At 45.5% G+C, this 25,162-nt stretch overlaps 1 long non-coding RNA gene across 1 annotated transcript in view; it reads right to left on the reverse strand.

Annotated features, from left to right (window-relative positions):
• The window catches only part of LOC119159858 (uncharacterized), a 32,012-nt gene extending 23,777 nt beyond the window's left edge, over nucleotides 1-8,235 (reverse strand). Inside the window, exon 1 of the long non-coding RNA XR_005108134.2 lies at nucleotides 7,841-8,235. This is a non-coding gene — a long non-coding RNA (uncharacterized LOC119159858). The remainder of the gene's footprint in view (nucleotides 1-7,840) is intronic.
• Between the last annotated feature and the right edge of the window lie 16,927 nt (nucleotides 8,236-25,162).

The raw sequence follows: 25,162 nt of genomic DNA on the forward strand, positions 1-25,162 counted from the left end.
CGTCTTCCGAGGACTCGTCGTCTGATGCAGAGTACAGCTCGGTGTCCTCGCTTTCGCTAAATGCATTACCACGCTTTCTAGAATCAATGCTCGTGGATGAACTGGTACCGGGCAGGATCTCCGGGGATCATATCATCAACGAGCTAAAGAAGCTGTCTCCTTCACAGTTGAAATTACGAATAGAAGTGCAGAGCATCAAAACCCAACACCTCGTAAACAGCGCCGCTATTTCTCTCACAAGTACACGCTTTACTACTGTCTAAACCAGCTGCTAGCGTATTGAACCAATGCGGGTGCAGCTAGAATCAATCAAATTGGATACAGTTGGTTCTACTGCTTGAATTGTAAGATTGGAGAACCATCTTCATGAAGGCGAAAACCATCTAAAGCGTAGCAACTTCTTGTCTGATACTGACTCAAAAGAATTATCCGTGCTTGGAAAAAATCTTCATTCGGCACTTCGCCGAGCACCTTTATTACCTATTTGGCCGCCAAATAATTGAGGCTGCACATCGACACAGTACATACACTCAAGATCGAAGCCGGTCACTTATAGTTAAAATGGGTTTTTTTTCAAAACCAAGGAAAAATCTGCCAGGGGGCTGAGGTGTGTAGTTGCACCTTACATGGGCTTCTGCTTTTGTTGCTATTTTCTGTGCAACCTTGCCAGGACACTGCTAACGTTTTGTGACCCGGGATTCCTGACGTTGCAAGGCATCGTTTTACACCAGACCTATCGTGTGTGTACTTTTTTACTAGATATTGAGTGAGTGAACAACTTTATTTACTTCCTGCAGGTTACCAGGCTGGGTTCCCACCTAGGAGCTGGTTGAGAGACCATGTCTCTCCGCAGCTTCTTTCGTCTGCTGGATTGTGACTTCTAAAAAAAAGTGCCGCCATATCCACGAAGTGAATGATGATGAGTGGGCGAAGCTCTGGAGGAAAACCTGGTAAACCATGAATCTTCCGTACATTTTGCCTACTCGATTTTATTACAATGCTCCCCCTAGCGTACGTCGCCGCACTAAATCGAACGATTGCCTTCCACCAATGACACGTGCCATATGTGACATCATTCCTATTTTATAACATCTCGTATCTTTCATCATCAACTACAAGTACCGCCGTCTAGTTTATAACATCCTGCATCTTTTCATCATCAGCTACAGGTCCCGCCATCTAGTGAGCACTGAAAGAACTAAACGAGAGGTGGCTACATGCAGGAGATGGTGCCGCCATCTAGTGAACACTGCAAGAACTAAACGAAAGAAGGCGACATACGGGAGACGATACCGCCATCTAGTGGACACTGCAAGAACTAAACGAGAGGTGGCTACATACAGGGGACGCACAGCCCACGCCTTAAGGAGCTTCGCCCCTAAAATATTTTGCCTGTTCACTGGGACGCAACATCGCCAAAGAATCCAAAGGCCGCGCTGCACGCACATGCTGCTGTGGCACCAGGACAGGCCTGCGAAACCAGATGGATGCCACCGGCTCTTAGGTCCACGAGCACGCTGCTCGCGCAACACGCAGACACAGCGTCTGAGGTCAAAAGCTAACGCCCTCATGGAAACGCAGATGTGTAACCCACGTAAAGCGGGCCCAAGTACGATGCAAGTGGACAATACGGAGGGTAACTCAAGAACGGCATCACGCTGTACGTTTCATGAAAATAGAGAAAAAAACGGCAGGCAAATCCCACATTGGGTTGCTAAAAACTGGCCGTGAAGGCAGGTCAGACAAAGAAGACAAGTCAGCCGAAAAAAGAGCTACACAACCTCTGAAGCCAGACGCGGAGTCTCAACCACACCGTCAAAGCAGCACTAGGATGCGGTCATTCCCTACTGACGGCTATAAATTTTTATTTTGCCCGCCACCAGGACTAGATCTTTCAAAGCGAACACTAATCGAGGGTGCACGTGTCATCAGATGATCAAGTGGCTTGCCTCAGCTGGACTTTTATGACCCTGTGCGAGTACAGTTGCAGAAAGTCGAGAATGTGGTCATCGCAAGCACAAGTGCTGAACGAGCTTCAAAACTGCAAGATATTGTTTTATTCGTTATTATTTGAAGGTTACCCCGCATTGCCGAAAAGCGTTACAGCAGGAGGGTTACAGAAATGACATATGCAATTTTTCATTCTTACAGCATACTTGCATGGCAGACAATCCATTCCACCCTTTAACAGTTCTAACAAAAAATAAATTATTGAAGAGGTTCGTCCGGGTGCGTAATTCTCTTATTTTAAAAACATGGTCAGTTCTAGATGAACGGTAATGACGTTCCTTAAAATTTTTTTATTAATTCCTGTTTTATCATTATATCTCTGAAAAAAGAACTTCAGTCGCAGCTTTTGCCGACGCGGGGAAAGCAGCTCCCACCCAAGTTCATTTTTCATCCTAGTGCAGCTCTCCCCTCTCTTGTACCTTCCCAAGACGAACCTGGCCGGTATAAACGCTATAAAACAGGTATAAACGATATACAGCTTGGCGGAGTAATATATCAAAAAACAGCACATTTGAAAATAAAGGCTCTAAAAATAAAGTGAAAGATCTATAACAGAGTATACAACATTGCCCACCAGACAAGTGTAGCACACGTGAACTTGAGGGCAGCATACTAAAGCAGACGGAAGCCAGAATAATGAAGCGGGTAGAAAGAAGGCTGCAAACACATGAAGCGTAGATGCTCAACCTCGTCGAACGACACCTTGAAGCTTTCGAGGAAGCCCTCGCTGTGAAACTCCTCGGATCCATAGACATAATCATAGAGGAAGTGGTTACTAAAATTATAGCAAAGGTAGACCCACTATCGTACTGTAAGCATGTTTGACGCCAAGCTTGACGGCGTCATGGCACAACAGCATAACTTCATAACATTCGCATACAAAAATGTTTTACCCATGAGCAGCTAGCGAAACAATCAGGAACCAAGCGGAAAGAGCGAAAGACTATAGGGGATGAAACTGCAGTGGTAATTCGATTGACAGCAACAAATAACCGGCACCAGGTGGAAGTCAACTGCCAGAGTGGCAACACCCACACGAAGATCGTCTGAGCCAATCCCCATTCTTCGAATTTTGCACAACAAGTGCAGATCCTAGAGACCTCGTTCTGCAAACTTGCAAGAATATGTTAAAACAAATAATCCAGATATGATTGCGTTGCAGGAAACCCCCACACAGAAAAATCAACCCCCCTGGCTACAGCGTTCTCACACGCTCACCCCGCACCACAATTCTAGTCAAGAAGGCTCTAACCACACAGGCTTATGAAATCGAAGACATTCACATTGAACATACCATCGTGGATATAATGCCAACTCGGAAGACTCAAGAAAGCTTACACCCGACCAACCCTTACCGCCCTCCGCGGGAGCAGTTACACCAATGCGAGCACTTCGTCCACGAGCTCCATCAAATGGTTAACGGCAGCTGACTTGTCATAGTTGGGGACTTCAATCCTCCACACGCAGCCTGGGGCTATCACAGCACCAACAAGAAAGGGGCGCATGTTCACGACGCTGCACAGCAACACGGTCTGCCACTGTTGAATGACTTGCTCCATTCAACCCGAGAGTGCGACAGCGAGTCGAGAGGTACTAATCCCGATCTCACGTTCACTAGAGACGTGCACAACGCAACGTGGACAAGACTACCGGACACTCTAAGGCGCGACCATCACATCATTTCAATAGAGGTCGAACAGGCTCACGGCTTGCTTAAGACAGAAAGAGCTCGGCTCACGGACTGGACCACCTACAGAATCGACCTTGATGATGACTCGACCATCGAAGACATTGAAGCCTGGTTAAACAGTATTTTAAGTGTTGCTGATGGACATACTAAAACAATACACTTGAACGAGGACAATCGGGCAGTCGATAATCATATCCTTTACCTATGGGAAGATCGAAGATTGCTTATCAAACGATGGCAACAGCAAGAGCTCAACCACAAGCTCAAGCGCCGCATCACTGTATTCACCAAGCAGGCACAAGAGTACGCGGAAAACCTTGCGAGCCAGAACTGGCGATCCTTCTGCGACACACTTCAAATGACACTGAGCACAAAGAAGACTCGGCGCATTCTTCGAGCCCTTATCAATGACACCCACACTAAATCTAATCAAAGACATTCAATTCAGCGGCTCAAGTACAACTGAGAGGGCACTAAGCCCCATTACTCCAAGAACTTCAAGCAAAGCTGCGTGGCTCTGTTAACCAGCAAGCTACCTCTATCAACACTTCGACACCCAGGGACTACCCATGATCGCCAGACGAAGCACCAGACCAAACGTTCACGCAGGCAGAGCTACACGCGGCCACCGCTAAGTTTACGCGCAACACAAGCCCAGAAAAAGACAGGGTGACCACTGAGCACCTACGAAAGCTACCGCCCCGGGCGTTGACGGCGCTCTTTTGGCACTAGAATGACTGCTGGAAAAAGGACGAGCTACAACAAGTCTGGAAGCACTCGTAGGTGACCCAAGCCAAACAAGCCAATCGCGATTGCGAATTTTCGTCCCACTTTGCTTACGTCTTGTGCTGCGAAATCCTTTGAGCACATACTAAACAAGCGGCTCACCATAAACCTCAAACACCATGTTCAGCTTCTGCCAAATGTTCAGCGCACAAAGCTCTTTTTGCACGTAAAGGAAGATATTCTTTTTCGAGCACAGTAAATCATGTGTTCTAGCTCTGGGCGTAAAGGGCGCATTTGACAATGTAAGCCACGAAGCCATTCTGCGTAGCCTTGAAGATGTCGGCTGCCGTGCCAAAACACACGCCTACATGCTGAATTTCCTCACCAACCCCACAACCACTGTAGCAATTGCCAGTATCTGGAGCGAGCTTTTTCAACTCCCTAACAAGGGCACGCCGCAAGACTTAGTGGCATCAACACTATTATTCAACATGGCCCTCCTTACGCTCCCACTTCTCTTGGACGCTGTCTCTGGGATACATCACGCGTTATACGCTGATGATATCACTATGTGGACCAGAGGTGCAAGCAGGGGTGAGCACGAGGACCGACTTCAAGAGGCGCTTAACATGACTGAAGAATATCTCAAGACCTGCGGCCTCCTTTGTGTTCCCGAAAAGACGGAACTGTTAGTACTTGCGGCACGCGCCCGCGGTAGACCACCAAGCTACGATGCACCTGACCCAAGAGTCTTTCTACAAGGAGTCCAAATACCAGAAGTTGACAAACTTCGAGTCCTTGGACTACCTATACATAAAGATGGCTCTGGCCGTGCTGCCCTACCCCGGCTGCAGAACATCGTTACACAGCTCACTCGCCTAATCCGAAGAGTGGCTAACCACCGCAGCGGCTTCAAAGAGCACGACACCCTAAAAGTGGTACAAGCTCTCTTTTACTACCGCATAACCTTCGCAACTTCCTACCCTAACTTGAAGACAGCGGAAAAACAAAAGCTTAGTCTGCTGATACGAATTGCTACAAAGCTTGTCCTAGGACTGCCGCCAGCCACCTTAACTGACCAATTGCTCCCCATGCGAGTTCACAATACGTGGTAAGAACTCACCGAAGCACACCTTATCAACCAAGCCGAGAGGTTCAAGCTGTCACTAACAGGGTAAGCCGGCCTTCGACGCACACGATACGAGACCACCCTAGAACCCAACGAAAAACGCAAAGGCGAAATTCCGTCGGAGCTCCGAGATGGCCTTGAAATTTGGCAGATTCCTCGAAATGTCAATCCTCAACATCACCAAGCAAGGCGGCTCACCAGGGTTAACATGATCCGGAAAATTCATGGCAATGACCCGCAGGCGCGATACGTGGACGCAGCCCAATATACGGGACATAACGCATTCACAATTACCGTGACATATTACAAAGGCGCGGTACTGGAATCGGCAACTATCATCGCCAAACGTGCGGAAACAGCTGAAGACGCTGCTATAGCACTCACCACTCAGAGGATGAGGATACCATCGTGGTCTTCACCGACTCACAAACAGCGGCACAGAACTACCTGAAAGGCAGGGTCTCCAGGGTGGCGATTAGGCTACTAAAGCGTACGGACAATCCTCCTCCCTACACATGCATCGTATGGGTTCTGGGTCACGAATATCTCGAGGCAAATGAAGCAGCACACACCCCAACCTGCGAATGCATCAACCGGGCATTCCCGTATGAGATCCGAGGCATCTCCCTCTCAACAACAGAAACAGAGGCAAAAGAACCCGTATACCACTAACGTATAATGCATTACTGCAACATTATCGGCTCGAACGCAAGTCATACCGTTCGCCACATCAAAAACTCACAAGAGACGAACGCACTGCCTACAGGCGTCTTCAAAGCAGCACGTTCACCCACGGAGTACAATTGCACCATATGAGGCCAACGTTTCACAGCTATATCTGTTCTCACTGCAATGTGGCAAGCACTCTGGCGCACCTCCTACTGCAGTGCAAAGTAACCGTCTCAATGCTACAAGCAGCAGCACCAGATGCTGACGAAAACCTCCTCAGTTAAGCGTGGGAGATCGCGATCTCCCAGCCGTACCTGGTCGAGCAGCGTCAACTTGTCGCTCGAGCCCAGCGGGCTGTCCAGGCCAGAGGGTTCCTGGAATAAGGGGCCCTCCCACTTTCACTCACAAGCCTAATTCAATAAATGTTTTCTCTCTCTCTCTCTCAATACCAAGGACACGTCGCTCTGAAGTGACCGTAAATTAAAGGGTACTGCTTTCGGCATAAGCGAGGACCAGGCTTCCTGCAAGTCCAAAACACACCTCATTGCTATTGCAAAAAAGCAATCCGTCCCTTTTTTAATTCGTTGCAAAGCGTTTCCCATGAACTCGAAGTAATATGTCTGCAACGAGTCATGTCAAAAATTTGTTTTTTGTTTTGTTTTTTATGGTATTTTTGATGCATCCTCTTAAGTACACGTGGTATGGCGATTTTTTGTTTAACCATAGTTTATGCGCAATCAATGTTTCAGTCGGCCGTTCAGATTTTGTCCTGTGTAGTTCTCGTCTATTTGTATTTGTTTTTTGCGCGATTATATATTATTATACAAAGAAACTCTCCATTAAAGGGCCCTGCGACTCTTTTTGAGCATGCTGAGGAAACGCTGCTCATCGGTAGTCGAGGTTTCCTAGAACACGCGAGCCAAATAATATAGCGAAGCACGTGTCCTTGAATTTTTCATTACTTGTAAAAATCTGCTAAAAAGACTAGACCATCATCACGGCATGAATGTTTAAATATAGGAAAAGTGCAAAATAATGCGAAGGTTTACTCAAACACAAAGAGGGAAGACTTTGTACATTGTGTCAAACTATGTTATCACAGTGCAAAGCTTGTATGAAACAATGAAAGTGGACTGCAAAAAACAACGAGATCATAAAAAATAAATTATATAGTCTTTGTGTTTTGTGAGAGGGGGAGTGTTAAAAGTAGTTGGCAGGTACATGGAGCAATTGATTGTCTCTGGCTAACTTACGAGGAATTCAAAAGGTAATACAACTGAGCAGTAGACGGAAGGATATTCTACAATGAACTTGATTGTAAAGACAGCATGCCTTCATCGGCAACAAAGCGATGGAATTGTTAATAGTCAAGCAGGCTTACAATAAGATCCTCAGTCATATTTAGCGAAATGATGGTTGGAAATGCTGAGGAATCTTCTCTGTACCTGCTCAATAGCGTTATAGCTGGAGTTAGCAAGTTTTGTAATATCGTCAATAAATTATGTGGAAACCGTTATTGTTATTACAACAATATATTATTATTATTATTATTATTATTATTATTATTATATTTTTATTATTATTATTATTATTATTATTACTTAAAACACACATACCGGTGTATAGTACAGAGAGAATCAGGAGCATAACTGAGCACCAATGCATCTTGAGCCTTCCTCTTTGCGTTGTGCTTCTGGCGTATAAGGTTCGCTTCGGCTGCGAAATACCTTTGTAGTGGTCGGCTTCTGCGAGCAGTGTGCATGCCGAGCTCAATGTCGCTTTGTTGGTATTCAGTGCATGCAGGTAGACGAAGCATGTGCCGATGACTAATCTTCCGCAGGACTCCGAGTCGCTGCAGACGTTTTCCACAAGAGCAGGCATTACCATGGCAGCTGCGCTTTTTGCAATCAGATGTGGCAAGACTTTCACTTCTCTGCACGCACGTGATGACGCGGGTGCGTGGGATTCACCATTCGAGTCATGGTTGTGTAGGCCGCAACTCCGAACTCACAAAGCCACTCACTATTTCCGGCTACGGCTGTCAAAGCTCAATGCTGGTAAATTGGGCCGATTGCTTGTTCTTTATCGTAAACTTACAGGCCAAAAAGCCAAGGAATATAAATATAACATCAATAATAATAATCAATACAAATAACAGCTGGTATATTATGTCCTAGCTTTAATATATATGATAATGAGCAACAGCATAGTGGAGGGCTCAGGAAAATTTTGCCATCTGGTGTTCTTTTACGTACACTGACGTCAATCACACAGTACGCAGGCCTCTAGCATTTCACCTCCGTTTGAAATGTGACCAACATGGCTAATATCGAGCCTGTGACTTTCATGTTGACATCCGAGCACCATAGCCATTCACTGCTACACCGTGGTGGACCCTTCATAATAACATGAATTCCTGCACATGATGTGATTATCAGTCCCTTGGGATGTTTCAGCTCTATAGATTATGTTTGTGCATATAAAGCTGTTGAAAGTTGGGGCTTGTTTGGCTTCATGTGCTTGTGTGTCGTTCTTCCCTTTTTGTTCGCTATTATTTTACAATCACATCGAAACATGCACGGAATAGTGCACTCTTTCAGCCCTTCGTCTGTCCGGTGATATTGCCACTGCTAAAGCTTCAGGTAGATAAAAAAAACAGTGAATAAAAGGTGGCTGTGTCCTACAACGATTTCTCATCCAACTTGTGGCACACGCATAACACTGAGTCGGCCAAAACCTACCGCTGCCTTACAGGTGCCTCCAACAAGCGAGTATAGATGTAATGAGCGAGTTCGTTACATTGATGGACGCAGTTAGCTGTAAATGAAAGTACATCAACCCCGCAACAAAACTAACCGAGTGTGAAGCAATAAGCGGAGATAACAATAAGGGCGTGTGCGTCGGCTGTACAAGTACCACCATATGGCAAAAATAGTAACTCGGAAACATGAATGACAAAATTACTCCTAAAAAGTAATTGAATCACGGTAACAATTGCTTTTTGTTGAACTTCAGAAGCATGAACTGTTGCGATACTTGGTGAAACATATTTTGTCTTCAAAGAGGAAAAACTTGACCATGTACGACTTCAACGAAAACCGAGGGACAGGAGGAGCCCTGTTATGATCGGCCTGTCTGGCTTGATGCCGCTTTGTCGCATGAGACATTGTGGCTGAGCCTACCCTTATTTCTTCCGTGTCAGTGCTCCCAGAGATGCATCAAGAGTGGCGACAACAGAGAAATCGTTCTTCTAGCTATCCCAGGTCGTCGGCGCCCCTCGTAAAACTCTTTGGACACGCCTGCCCGACTGACAAATTAGGAAGAGTTGTTGGCCGTCGAGGCGGCTTGCTCTGTCGTCAAGGTGCCCCGGGCATAGGACCCAGCGTCTGACAACCGTCTGCGGATGCCTTTCCCGCGTTCTCCGCGCCACCCTGATGCCGCTGTTTCCACAATTTGTGGTCTGCCTCGCGCCGTCACTGAAAGAGACTGCGAAATTGACTTCTACGTGAGACTCAACGTCTTCTTGCTGTGCTGTGTTGTGTGTGGTGTGAAGTGCTTTCTTTCTCGCCATAGGCTGAACTGGGCATGCCTCTTCCCCCTTTCGTGGTTTAGGAAGGAGGCGGCGTGTCACCTTCCCCTTTCGGGGGCGAAGGTAAATATAGCAATTTTCATTGGACTGTTCTGGCCTCTATTGTTTTGCTGCAGAGAATCCTGGGAAGGACAAGACATAAAATGGGAGCGCCGAGGCGCTCTCGGAAAGCTCTTACAAGCTCCGAGAAGCTCACGGAAGCTCTAGGGTTTCCACGATACTAACCCGATCGTGTAGCAACACGCTACCAGTAAATATGTAAATAAAAGTCACTGTTAGCAGCTCCCGGCTCCTCTCCTCGACATCTCCCCGAGACTCCGGCTGGCGCCAGTCCTCAGGGCAGACCCACTGTTACATTAGCCCAAACTAGGAAATAAGGTGAAAGCAATAAAAATTAACCAATTGACAGTGATCGCTCATGCGGCGGAACGAATTATGATTGTGAATCAGATAATTTCTATTCATTCTGTGTCAAGTTTTCTATCTCGAAAACGAGAAGAGAATCTTTCTTGCAGTCTAAACGAACTATGTTACAATAGTTACAACTGACCAAAAGAAATTATATTACATGAACACTACTTTGCAAGAATAATGAAATTATTCTAAAAGTACTTGAAGAAACGTGCGTCATTTGTCACTAGCTGACGTGAACTTCATTTGCGGTGCATATACAATGAAGTCTCAGAGATATGAATTACACCAGAGAAGCAGCAGTGACGTCTACGAGAGCTCGCAAATGAACGATAATATTTTTTTAGTGAGACTCCTGTTTTTTGATGCGGGATTTTGTATTTTGTCATGCTGACACGTTTGTATATTTTTGCAAGTGCTTCATTTTATATTGTTGTGTAACTTGTCTATTCCACGCATAAGAAATTTTGAAGCATTTGAGTTCCAGCGTCTGCGACCTGTCCATAATAATTTATTAATTTCTGATCACGTTGAGTTTCTAGCAATGCCGGTAAATGGGCTTCTACGGCGGTGTATTCAGTGTAGATACTCACTTTAAGAAGTATTGCTTTAATTACGGAGTTTCTTCAGAGAGCAGGCTTAATAGGTACTGTCAGAGACACCTTTTCGAGCAGTAGGGAAGAGGACGCAACGTCAATGCACACAGATATATATATAAACCCAAATAATATGCACATGAAACAAATACAAAAGCACAGCAAGCACAGAGAAATAACAGTGCGTCTTTAGGGAACAATTTAAAGAAACAACGCACTAACGCGTTAGCGGACTGATTACGCAGCTGCGGTGGCGTTGGCACTATGCAGCGAGACGGGCAGGTGGATTAGGCAGATAAAATGCGCCCGCTTCGCGCCGGGAGAGAAGGCATGTCGTTCACGAAGTCATTTAAGCGTTAACGTCCTCCGTGGTACCCACAACAATGTTGGCCTCCCAAACGTTGATGGCAGGCCACGTCAACGCCTCAGCTTCTGTCACCATCTGATCAGACAACAAGACCTAATCTGTTTTCTTCTTTTTTATCTTCTAGATACGAATCTTCGTAAGACTTTACCATATCAATCTGGCTTCTATCCGTTCGTCCACTGTACACAGGCGAAGTGCAGGCGGAAACATATGGTTTAGGCACAGCCAACATATGGTTTAAAAATAGATCCTCCCTCCATCTATCTGTTCATACGTTCATTCGTTCATGCGTTCGTCCACTCATTCTTCGGTCCGTTCCTAATACTCGCTGGTCAAATCAACGTAGGTATTATGAACCTTAGCACTAAACATCATTCCGTCATGAGCCGCGAATATACGCCAATTTTTTTTTCTGTTTACATGACATCGGTGCTGGTGGTAACGGGTTACAAGTGACGCCATTAACAGTAATTTGTTACTTTTTTCAGTACCTTAGTAACGTACTCGTTACAAAGTTGGAACTGTAGTGGCCAACGTCCGTACGTTATATTTTTCGCTAACGTTCAGTGTCATGTTACTCGTTACTTTTTTAATCCTAGGTGCCATTTCTCCAGACTTCGCCGGATGAATTCTTTTGTGCAGCGCCGGATTGCCGTCGCCTAAACATGCATGAAAAAAAGAAGACGTGTTGAATCACTTTTTCTTGTAGAAATCTTGGGTAGATTGCCGGAATCACTGTGGGGAGGGTTGTGTCATCGACACACAAAGCTTAAAGAAAGACTTGGAATCCGCCGTAAAAATATGTACAGTGCTCAACTTGCATTTCTATAACCACGGAGCATCGCGCGCGGAACAGCATGAGCGACATCGGCAGTCACAAATACGCCGCATCTGAGCATGCGCAGCTCCTATGATATGTCTGCCCTGCAGTTTCCACCCTTCTTTATCTCCGTGGCCATGATGACTCCTTTGGCCGTCGAAGCGCTGTCAACATTATGAAACCAAACTAAAACAAAAAAAGAAATATTCCCACCTCGTGACATATCACAGCGACATCTGTTTTACTTCATCTTTTTTCTTTGTGTGTTTGTTTTGCTAAATTGTTCAGAGCGCTTTCGAAAGCCAAAGCGGTTGCCGCATGTGTGGAGATAAACAGAGATTATTATTGCAAGGCAGGCACGTCACTGTCGCCGCGCATGCTCAGGTGTGGCGTATTCGCGACTGATGTCACCCGTGCTGTTTCACGCACGACGCTCCGTCGTTATAGACATGCGAGTAACACTCCACGGGCATGCTTTTATGAAAATGTGCTGAGGCAGGTGGATTGCTGGCACCTGTGCTTCTCCATCCCCAAGCGATAGTCTGTTCGAAAGGAAAGCGCGTGGGCTGTTTAATAAGCGCCACGTGCTGATTGCGATGGTTCGTTTGGGGGCACGCAGCTGGGGAACTTTGCAAGATCCTGCGGCAACATGAAGTTGGGGTGCGCAAATTCCAGGGAAAAAAAGAATACGCTTGCTGAATTCAAGCGGGGTGAATGACCACAGCATAGAATTTAACAGCTCTCGCGTAGTAGACTTAAAGGCCAATTACTATCAGCAGCTTTTTGTAGAATCCTGACCCATCCAGAAGACACCCGGTAACTTGAACCAATCTAAATGTGCGCGGCCGATGGAGAGTCTGCCTCAGCGGAATTTCGCATATCATGGAGGGACTCAAGGGCATGAAGAAAAACCGTAATAAAGGAAACTTCATTTTTTTCCTTCTAGAGCAAAAAAAAACAATTTTTTTTCTCTGCGCTTTGATTGGTATTCCTTATTTTCAAATAACTACGGTTGCAGCCGAAAAGAAAAAGATAGCCACAAGGCAGACACAACTGCAGCTAGTTTTCTAATCAGAGTTATTGCAAAGAGGTGATTTCACGAGATCTTGGCATGGATGCGAAAATGAAAAATTTTAGGTTTGATTGGGTGTTTTACAATTTATGCACATGCTCGAGAAGGAACATTGTTTTGAAGTTCTTAAGATATGAGGCCAAAAATATTGAACATTTCAACATAGCGAGACCAAGTTCATAACGCACCGTTCTCGAAACTTTATAAAGATGTAACACACACATATCGCTGTTACAACAAAAATGGCATTTTGTTTATGAACAGTGTGCACAAGAAAGAGTAAAGTAACATTTTACTCTACAAAAATGTCTTAATGTGCCACAATTTTTTTAGAGTACCTATGTAACAGTTGCACTAAGTTCATAAAACTTACACAGTTTGGCTTCAAAACCTATTCCGCTTTTTCTCTCTTCAGTGGCAGCTACGTTGCTAATTATTGAACCCCGGGTAGTGGGGCAAACTATTATAGTGCGAAGGAACAAGGCACCGTTTTTCAAAGAAAATTAAATGCAGCGTTGTGGGCGATCTTCACGCTTCTCAGTGATCTATAATGATTAAGAAATCTCTTTAATACTACGAAGTTTGCACATCAGCTTTACTAGTACAGACCTGAATTGGAATTTTCTGCATATATACACTCTAAGCCAAAAGGGAGCAACAGGGGTATAGGGGTTGCTCCTTTTAGGGAGCAATTTCATTGCCACTCTCATTACTCCCCTAAAAGGAGTAACAGCAAAGGGACGAACCGTTGCTCTGCTTTCAGTTCCTCCTTCGGGTGATGAACAGTTACTCCCTCCAGTTCCTCCCTGCGGACCAACAGTTACTCCCACCAATTGCTCCCTGCGGACCAACCATTACTCCCACCAGTTGCTCTTCTAAGAGGAACAGTTACTCTTTACCGTTCCTCCGACGTGTTCGCAGTTACTCTCTGAAAACCGACCGCACATGCTTCCGGTTACTCCTTGGGGAAATGACTATCTCGAGTATGCTTGTCACACGCTTAACACACGGCGAGAGCTCCTTAGAAGAGCACTGCTTGGGTGCCTCTAACACAAAAAGTGGACAATATTGAAAGGAAAATAAATGCTTTATTGTTCTTTTTATGAGACGACGTGTGATCACACGTAAAAGTAGACTTCGCCACACCACAGCCAGCACTAAACAAGCCCCATAATACATCAAAGGTTTTCTGCGTCATCCGTGGAAAAACAATCTTGAATTTCTAGCATAGGGCAGTCTGTGTCATCATTGGTGAGAGAAGGGCAACTTCTTCAATGCTGAAGGACTCAAGTTTCGCAGCTGGTGTTTCCATCAGGCTAGCACTACGGAATGTCACCACAGGCATATGTGAAGCATCTCAGTGCTGCAAGAAAAAAAAATAGAAGTGTGAGGTTAAACATGCCAGAATCAATACATAACAATGAGTCACACACACTGCAGCAGCGCTCACATTCTAGGAAGTCTACTGCAAAATGAAATGTGAAAAAAGGAAGGTTCGGCCAAACGTTACTTGGCAAGCCATATAAATGCTGATGTGGTAGACTCTTTTCACATGATGTCTCAGACAGCAATATTCTGGAAGAAAATGTGCAGCACCTCAACAAGGCATATTTGTAACAGTTAAAGATACCCTTAAGTTAACTTGTATCCTATACACAACTGAGTGACATTTCTATGAGCCCATTCATCATTGGGCATTCTAAGAGAGATCATGTGTGTGGCAAATAACACGTACCGTCCGCTCGTGTTAAAATACCTATTTAGCTCGTGCACATAGTTGTTCTCCATTCTACTGTTCTAACATACGCTGCTGCGTCTTGATTTGTGCAATACCTGTAGGCACAAGCCAAGCATGCAAAGCCTGCTTGAAAGCAACCATTTCCAGAGGCTACATGATAATGTTCAGTATATTTATTTGTACTTGATGCAAACGGCTGGACAAAACTATAGACAAATAAATGTAGACCGTGCTACCTGCAAAAAATGCTTTAAATTTAGTAAACTAGGGTGCATTTGTTCACTCGATTGACGAGTCACAGCCACGAGATATGTAAACGAAACAATATATTTTAAGGCATGCACAGATATTCTGATTCTTTATTTGACAGTGTCACAGATAGCTTGCCAATACATATATATCTGAGAGCAACAAGGTGTGACGCTTTTATTAGTTCAACGTCTTGTTGGTTCACAGCCAAACAGGTTACTGCTCTGTTAGACAAATTGGAATAAGCGCACCGTAGTTTCCAAAAAAAAAACATTATTAGAAGTTAGCTCCCGGAGTGAATGTCTGCCTATTTATTTTGTACTGCCTTCTACATGTGCCACAAAGACATTTGTTGAGGATGTGCTACCAGTCAAGCCAAGATCGCATACTTGGTCAAGGTGATGGAAATACAAACATTAGAAACACTCCCACCTCTAGTAAGAGCATAACACTTCATGATCTTGGAACAGCAAGGAGGTGCACAAGAAAGTTAAGCCCACTCTTGCAGAACTTCGAACGCAAATTTTTCAGAGTGGGGGAGGTCAACATGCTGTGGCACTTTTAAACCCATGAAACATCTGCAGAAAACAGGGTAAAGGCAAGTCAAGAAACGCTGTTATGAAGGCCTGTGCATGGACAGCTTTGTCAATCTAGGCCCAAGTGTTATGCTTTGTGCAAGCCAAAATCCATGTAAATATGGAAAGCATACTTTTAGGAGCACCAGCGTAAACAAATCTTGGCAGTTGGCTTTCTAGTACAAACAGCAATCCCTGCAATGAAAACAAACATTTTATCTTAACTGTAACAGTGTGAGCACACACACGGGCCAGCGGAGCCATGTCAAATTGTCAGTGCCAGTGCAGCCATGTGGCATGATAAACTATTCTCTGGCCAACACATGCACAGTTTGCCCCTAAAAAGCGATGCTTTCACATACGTAGTACAAAAAGTCTGCACTTACCAAAATTCACTTGCTTTCTGTAATTTAGCATCGTTGGGAGCATCTTTATCGGCGGTATAACCAAATTTGTGTCATATCCCTGAAAAAAAGTAGTAAAAGACATGCATCAAATATTGTTTCATTTGGTAGCAGTGAAGTCAGGTTAAGAACAGCCAAGTGGGAATCAGCCCACTTTTGTGCATGCGGCAAGTCCCAAACGGCGTTATTGAGGTTGTCGAAATTTTCGTCGATTGGTATTAACGTCGATATGTGACTTCAACGGCATGCCAAGTTTTCACAGCGCATAAAGATTTCATGATGCAGAATAATGACAACGCTAACGAAAACATACAGCATTTATGGTTGTCTTTTAAAATATTCAGTTTTGCGAAGGTTTTGCATGACTAAAGAAATCTGAAAGATTTGGGTCATTCCTCCTCCAATTATTCTGTCCATGTGTAAATTGCTCGCTTGATGGTGCGCTTTTAAAATAGTGCGTTCAGCGCAGAGGTGAAGCATGTGACGCAGTGATGTGGGCAGATTTTTTTTTTCTTTTTAGGCGTGTGGGGAGGGGGGGGGGGGGGGTCCGCTTATCTGAATTGGAGGCCGGGCAAGCGAATATGGTCGTCATAATGGGCTCCCTACGACTGGCCTAAAAAAACTCTGTGCGCAACCGCCTGGCTATGTCAGTGAAGTGATGCGACAATGATTTGTTCGCTTACTGATTTACATACACTTTACAGCTCTAAAAAATGCGGCCCAAGGCCCCAACACTCAGCCGTTAACGTTACACAAAGCCAATGGTAGAAAAGTGCCAGTATGAAGGCAGCTACAGGCCCGCCCCAATGTTATTTCAAGCGAGGAAGTGTTGCGGAAATGAACTTTTAACTGAAAAAGTACACTGGCACTGCAGTGGTGACAGGGGAAGCAAGAGGGTATGCAGGCAGTAATAATAGAGGTAATTTAGTCTGATACGGGTAGCAATGGACACGGTAAATACGAAAGAGCAAATAAATTCTCTTTTAATAGTGCAACCACTCAACAATGTATTGTAAGAGCATTAAATGTTGCTGGAAATGTCACTCACCTGCACGCTGATGCATGCACAGTCCTTTGTCTGACGAGCGAAGAGGCTTGCAGATAGCTGAAGACGTGTTTACGATGTGATTGTTCCACCCGGCAGCAAAATCCACAACAACTTCGCGCTCCATAAAATAAATATACACTAACCTTCATCACGAATAAGTAGAAACGCAAATCTGCGACACATACACACGATCGAAACATAGCTCACAAGCTCGCATGTCCATGTGCTCGCCGACAACAGAGACCACATGAATATGAGTAGTGCGAACGCGAACCTAGTTGCGCCGAAAAAAAAAAAAAACGTCGAGCAGTGGCAGCACAGGCGTTAGCGCAATGCTTTCAGTGTGTTCTCCTAATACACTTATAAAAAAAAACTCAGGTACACTAAAACTTATAATTAAATATAAAAAATTGAGTGTGATTTTTATTTAGTGCTAGTAAACATAAACACTGAATAAAAATTAGTTTGTAAATTACATCGCTTACTACACTAGCGCCACACTTGTCGTGCGGGCGCAGATGGCGCATATTTGTCATTCTGCCCTCGAACTACACGGTGAAGCGTGCTACCAAGTGTACGACTGATGAAAAGCGCGTCTGGGTCCGCTTTTTTTTTTCTTCTCCGATATATCAGGGAGGGGGGGGGGGGGCTCCATATGCACGTGTTTCGGTGCTTGATCGACTTTGACGCCCTTCCTTCGCGGACGAACGGCGTGTCTAGGCTTTTTTTTTTTTTTCATCGTTGTTTTGCACGTGTTTCGGCGTTTGGTCTGCTTTGACGTGCCAGCACTCCATTCTGCTGCTGCGTGTGTTAAGTACTTGCCGTAGCTGTATTCTCAGGCCTTCTGTGTTCAGCCAGCGCTGCTATCTTATTATCTGCGGATGCTAAAATAAATCACTGTTTTGGTTTGGTGAAGTTTGGCACACAGAACAAACAATAATCTGGCCCATGAATATCAATGTGGGCGGCATGCATATTTGTGTGCGGTGTCCTGCCGGGGAGTAACCGTTGCGTCACGAGAGGATTTACAGCGGTTCCTCCTTCCATTGCTCCCTTACAAACTTACGATGAATACAGTTGCTCCCCCATTCTCGAACAAGTCGGCCATCTTGTTCCGCTTGGTCTTTCCGGAGAGTAACAGTCGGTCTGAAGGAGGGAAAACAGCCGTTCCTCCCATTTCGGCCGTTTTTGGCTTAGAGTGTATACTCTGCGCATGCGTGCCAGCGTCGACAAGGCACGCGGCATTATTTTTACCGGCCAAAATGGGACGACCGATTTGGACCAATCAACATCTGGTGTAACAAACTTACAAATCCACTCCCCCACCCGACCTCCTCGGAAACGCAGGTCTCCGCCATTGCGCACTGGTGCGCGGCGAGCTATTTCGGAGGCCAAGGACCACCAGCTCCGATTTCGACGTGCTGCAAGGGAGGTGTTGTTCGGATCACGAAAAGGCTGATTATTGCAAATTTGCCGAGAGCTCAGTAAAATATCTTTGTGGATAGCGTGGATGAATAAATTTCATACTCTGTATATTGTTTCTTTCAGAAAAAGACGTCTTCAGCTTTTGCTACTGCGTCAGAAACCATCGCATGTACCTCTACACAGCAGTGCTGAGGTTCATTACATTTGTAGAAATAATTCTCAATAAATGACAACTTTGGAAGTAATTTTTCTTTGAGTTAGTAGCTTTGTGCTAAACATAAATTCAAAACTTAAATATCCTTCTATTGCCGGTTCCTGCAGCAGAGTCACATTAAGACATATGATTTCGGAGTAACGGCAGAGGTAACGTCGATTAGTTTTTCTCGGTAACGTTAGCGCTTACGCGTTACCTTTTCAATGCAACATAGGGCGGTAATGCGTTCCTTTTTAGGTATAATAACGCGTAATGCATTTATTACCCTTTTTCAGTAACGCGTACAACACTGCATGGCACATTCAGCACAGAGTCTACCATGAAATGCTGGTCTTGCTACTGGGCGCGCGCTTTCGCGTGTCTATAGTCACTTCATCACTCTCGTGTTTCTGGCGTCGTCGCACCTACACAGAGCAAAAAAGCGCTAGTCTCTAAGCTGTCGGCTTCAAAATTACCAAAACAACACGCAGCCGCAGCCCGCGAGACGTTCTCGCTGCGGCGGCGTGAATAGGAGGTCAGTAGCACTCCAGTTCAGTTCTTAGAGGGGCCCTCTTACGCTTCAAAACATAAGTGCTGACTGCAGACCTCACGGTGGCCCTCGCAGAACTATTGCGAGTGGAAATGCCGACGGAATACACAGACCTGTGAATAAATCAATTTTATGCTGAATGTAATCGTGGCAATGCATGGAACTAGGGGCTCATATTGAATTTTTCCTTTCTTTACCATGGTTTTTCACTAAACCGGAAAAGAAGAAATTTCTACGATTTTTCAGCTCGAAAATTGCGAAGCTGTTCAGAGAATGCGCCGAACACCACGGCTCTGAAGGAAATGCACTGGGTACGCTTATGTGCCGTTGTTTTAAGAAACTGAAAGAAAAAAATGTAAGAGTTTTCATCTATAAGCGCCATCGCGAAAAGACAGATCAGTAAACCTACAAAACGATAGTGAAGCTTTCACCGGCTGCCTCGTTTCACACGTGTAGTGTCCTCTTTAAGTACCACATTGTTTGTTACCATCGCATTGGCGTCCTCAATATGTTGCGCAAAGCTCGCAATGTGGTATACAAGCTCTTTGTACAGTATGGTTCTCAGTTCATTTCATTGGGCAGCATTCGGACGTCACAGGGCGAAGGGAACGCGGTCAGATGGGCCCGCGAAAATAGAGTTGAGGGTAACCATTCATTTCATTGTATTTTGATATCGCTACGCTGAATATCTTTGCACAACGTGCGCCTATCGCTGCCGTTCATGCAGCAGTTATCTCTTAAGCCTTCAGTCTTCGTAACCAGCTAGAAACACATGTAAAACAATGAGGTGGCGAAAAGGGTTAGAGGGCCCCTTCAAGTGGCATATGTAAGTAAAGCAGCCCGGTAGTTCACTTGTATGCTTTTTAATAGCAGGCATTTTGGGTTTCTGGGAATATACACTAGCGTAAACATTAAGGCAGCTCTCGGCGTAACACGTAGAAAGTAAATTGAGGCGAGCACATACGTACACGCAGCTGCACGTTCAGTGCACGCGCTAGTGCTGAAAACGACTCTTAAATTTCCAAGATTATTCAAGTTCAAGGGTACCGTGATCTTCAAAAGATCATTCATTTCCGCTGGGCACGTCGCGAAACAACGTTCGTGGAACGAAGGGCGTGCGAAGGCCAATGCCCATACTGATTTCTGCCATCGCAGTTCAAAAGCTTGTGACCTCTAACCATTGCGCTGATTAAGAAAAAGGTGGACGGTGGGTGAGCTCAACCTTTGGCTAAATTAAACACGATGAGGATGACAATAAGCGAGTTGCTATCCAGAAACAGTGCAGAGAGTTTCCGTGCGAGCAACCGCCACTAGCGACACATCGAAAGCGCGTTCGTTTTTGGTAACATTGTCCAAGTTTCTTTCTTGGCGAGTATTTCAAAAGTTTTATGTGAACCGCATTGGTTTAGGTAATGACCTGGCTTTATTGAACATGGGTGATTACTCACGACACCCACGCTGCCGCGAAGAAAAAAAAAAGTGCGGTTGTTTTAATGGTATACCTTACTTATCATCACAATATTAAAGAGTCCACAAAGAAAGTGCTGTTGTCGTACTGTCAACAAAATAACGTTTGCATCATCGGGCGTTTTAGTTGTGTCAAGTCTCTAAACGCGTTCGTGGCGATAATGTAGATCGTTTCATAGTTGTTGCGTATATGTATTCGAGCCTTGAGACAGCAAGGTCTTGATGTCATATCGAAAAAAATGAATTGATATCACTTCGCTGCTAGTGTGCGCCATTTTCGCTTCTGCATCAGCTTGTTCATTCCCAGCTATGCCACAGTGACTAGGAATCTATTGCAACGCAATGGTAGGTCCTTATTGAAATGCCTCATTCAACATATTGATTATGTCACACATCAGAGGAGTGTATGCAGTGTCTTAATTTATGTAGTTTCTAATTAGCTGAAGTGCCAGCTTGGACTCGCAAAATAGTGTTAATGTCACTAGACTCTGCTGTAAAATGTAGCACGCAACTTGTGAGACGGCGCTCAGCTCAGCGGCAGTAGATAATGTGTGGTGCGCTATCTTGAAGCGTTCAATTATTTATATGAGAGGCAAAGTGAAAGCTGCTGCAGAGGAAATCTTCGTGACAGAGCCATCAGCAAAAATGTGCACTGTATATCCGTACATATAGGAAATATACGACAAATCGAAGCGCTTATGTCCAGCAGTTGGCATTTTTACTTCTTTGTTATCTCTGGATAGACAATTGGCTTAGGCATCATCCAGAGCGGTATGTCGGAGATCACTTGTGGTCCATATTTTGATAACAACAAATCTCAGTGCGACATCACAGCTTTGGAATATGCAGCATTGCGTCGTCTGTTAAAAGCGTCAGCCAGTGGATGGTCTCGTCGCCTTGTCAGTAGCCTCAGCTGTACTCATAGTGGCTCGTGTTGAATATAAACACTAGTTGACAAGCACGTGCTTTCGCAATAGTGCCCCGTGTAGAATAACATCGAAATACACCTAGGTAAATTCTTAGGGCACGCGCCTGAACTTCCTCGAGTGTGCGTACAGCAGATTTGCAAACACGTGAGAGAGCATGAGCGCTGTAGCGGAGGTATCCAACAAAAATTACTTGGTATAGCTACAGTAGAGAAGATTTCGATGGCCCCATGATTTTCCAGAGATATGGTGAATGACTTTGACGAAGCTGTCCAGGTTTTTTAGCGCTGAGATGTGCTTCGAGCAAGACAAATCACGATGGATGATAACTTTGAGTAAGTTGTGATGAGTCATCTAAAGTATTGCGTTCCCATCGATCAATACAAGGTAGCAAGCCACGTATTGTCTCGTGAATGGCAGTGCTGCACTTTTTGTTCGTGGCAGTTGCAGTCTACAGATATTGAGGTACGCAGAAATTGTCGATACCGCACTTTGTAGCTTCATTTCTACTTGCATACGTGTTAGACTCGTGGTACAACTGCAAATGTCATCTGCTTACACAGAAACCGACATTTTGCCTCCTAGATTACCGACCTTCTGAACGAGGCCAACAAGCACGATGCTAAATAAGATTGAGCTCGGGACTCCGCTTTGAGGCACGCTATGGTAGACGGGAGGCCGATTTCAATCACTGTCGTTGGTAGACATGAATACAGTTCGTTCTTGAAGATAGCTGGCTATCCTTTAATGCATGTGGACGCCTATGCTGTAGTTTTCAAGAGAACTTAGAATGGTGTAATGCAGAACATAGTCTAATGCACCTTTGATATAAAAAAGGACTGCAGCCGTCAATCAGTGGCGCCGTTTCTAATGTTGAACGGTTGTTACAAAATCAATCGCACTGCCCATCAATAACCTTCTCTTCCGGAAGCCAGTCATGGCGTTTGGATATACTCTTTGCTTCTCTGGGAACCATTTCAAGTGCTACAAAACCATTCGTTTCGTGAGTTTGTCTACAAAACTTGCTAGCGCCGCAGGTCTGTAGGATAGCAAATCACGGAGAGACTTGCCTGGCTTTATCAATGCCACGACCTTGCCAGTTTTCCAGTGTGACGGTACAGTTTGAGATGCCCAAGAAAGGTTGTACAAAGACAGCAGTTCTTCGGAGGCTCAAGGACCAAGGTGGCGCATGGTAGCATGGATAATTCCACCAGGCCCAGGTGCACTGGAACGTTGCGAAATGAACATAGCCACATGAAGTTCCTGCAGCGTGAAAGAATGATCCAGACGGACGTCTGCTGTAGGGTTTGTGCACCAAAGCAGTGAGCCATTTCTTGTTGCAGAGCCCTAAAGGTGAATGCAGAATTCTTCCTTGATTTGTTTCTCGCTGCATGTCCTTATGATGGCCAATGCATGAAAAGGACGTAGTTGCTAAGGAGAAGATGGAAGAGCTCGTACAACGCCTCATATATGATATAATTGTTTTTGTGGTTCCAGGGTGACGCAAAATGACTTCCAGTTTTGGTGGCGAAGCTTTTCTAAATACATCTGAGTTTTGTTCTGCACGCTACGAGAGGTCCTAAGGTCTGTGGTCTATTTTGTTCGCCTGTGTTTGCGTTCAGCTCGACGATGCCTCTATGTATACCACATCAACCGACTTCCAGGAAATAGATGTGATAACACGTGCAGTGGTTTGTATTGCTGTGGAAATTCGTTCTTCAATCTCTGTTGGAGAGACTATAGAGCTAAAAACTTTCTATCTCATTTTTAAAAGCCTCCCAACCTGTGCATTGCCTTCGAATGCTTGAAACACCAGTATACTATCGTAGATGTACGTAAGTAGGAAGGTGATCACTGCCATACGTTTCAATGTGTGAACTTCAGGCGGCGGATGTTCAAAGGCACTGACAAGCGGCAGCTAAGTCGAGACAGCTGCTCTAGGTTGTGCCACGGGGATATGTCGGTGATTCATCGTTAAGAATATTGCTACGGTAAGAGCCGGGCTGTAGTATGTGCTCGGTAGATAGAAGAGGAAGACGACTTTGCCTGGTGCAGCCTGAGGACTCCATCTTTACCGCGACTGCAGAGCTTCATCCTCACCCTGTAAATAAATCCACCTATCCTTTAATTTAACCGTAACAGCTTTGTGGTGGAGGCGCTGGGTAATCAACCAAGATCTGAACACGACGCTTCAAGCGCCTGATCTACGACGAAGCCGCCGCCTTGCTGGAATGCCCCCATTACCACTGGCAGCTGAGATGTCTCATGGCGAAGAAGGAAACCGTATCCCCGCAGCTGCAGACCTTCTACCAGTCCCAGCAGCGCCGCTATTACCAGGTTCGCGTGCGGCTATTCCCTGGTTGCGTCACGATCTGATAGTGCTTCGCACAGTCGAAGGCGAATCTGGCGAGGACGTGGATGCCTGGCTCACACACTACAAACGGGTGAGCAAATACTACCAAAGGGACGCGGCGACCCAGCTGAACAATGTAGTATTTTTCTTAACGGACACAGCCCTCGTGTGGTACGAGAACCACGAAGATTCCCTCACGTCAGGGGATCACTTCGTTTCCCAAATAAGAGCGTGCTTCGGAGACTCCGTAGCTGAGAGAAAGTAGGCGGAACAAAAACTACTGCAGAGAGCTCAGATCCCAGGAGAGACGTGCATGACCTATGTCGAGGCAATCTTGAAGCTCTGCAAGATTGTCAACCCTTCTATGTCAGAGAAAGACAAAGTTAGCCACCTGTTGAAGGGCATTGCCGAGGACGTGTATCAGTTCCTCATCAGCAAAGACAGCCTTGCTACTGTAACCGACGTCATAAGCCACTGCCGCATATTCGAGACCCTGAAGATGCGACGTATCACCCCCAAGTTCGGTCGCCTACCGAATGTAACCACCGTGGCAAGTGTTGACAAATACACGCCGCTTGATCTCGCGTCGACAATACGCCACATCGTTCGAGAAGAGCTCACTCGACACGCTCACCTGACGCCGTACAAAGCTACACCCGCACCGCCTCCCTCTCGCCCTTCCGTGTCAATTGCTACAGCAGGCAACGATGACTGCAACTACAGGCCACCCTCACCACCGATGTCACAGCGCAATAACTACCTGCTGCCGAGGTACGAAGACTGCTTCAGTTACCCCTATCAGCCAGCCATCACCTATTACGACCCGAACGAAGATATACCCGTACCACCACCACGTCAGCGCAATGCTTTCCAACAGTACAATGCATACCGCCAAGCCCCTGTGTGCTACCGCCACGGTATCACCGGGCATATAGCTAAGTTCTGTCGTCGACAGAGAGAGCCGACATCCCGATATCGTTCCTTATCAGAGTTTCCACCAGCGGGCACTAGTCACAACAACGGTCATTGGCCCGCTTTTTCCAGGAGTACCTCGCGGCGGGGAAATCACCGTGGCAGTTCTCCCCCTTCTGACCGTAGTTTGATGCCTCAATCTGGCCGACTGCATCGTTCCTCTTCGCCGGGATGACGCCTGTC

This window comes from Rhipicephalus microplus, chromosome 3 (genome assembly GCF_043290135.1).
Source record: "Rhipicephalus microplus isolate Deutch F79 chromosome 3, USDA_Rmic, whole genome shotgun sequence".
Classification (NCBI taxonomy): domain Eukaryota; kingdom Metazoa; phylum Arthropoda; class Arachnida; order Ixodida; family Ixodidae; genus Rhipicephalus; species Rhipicephalus microplus.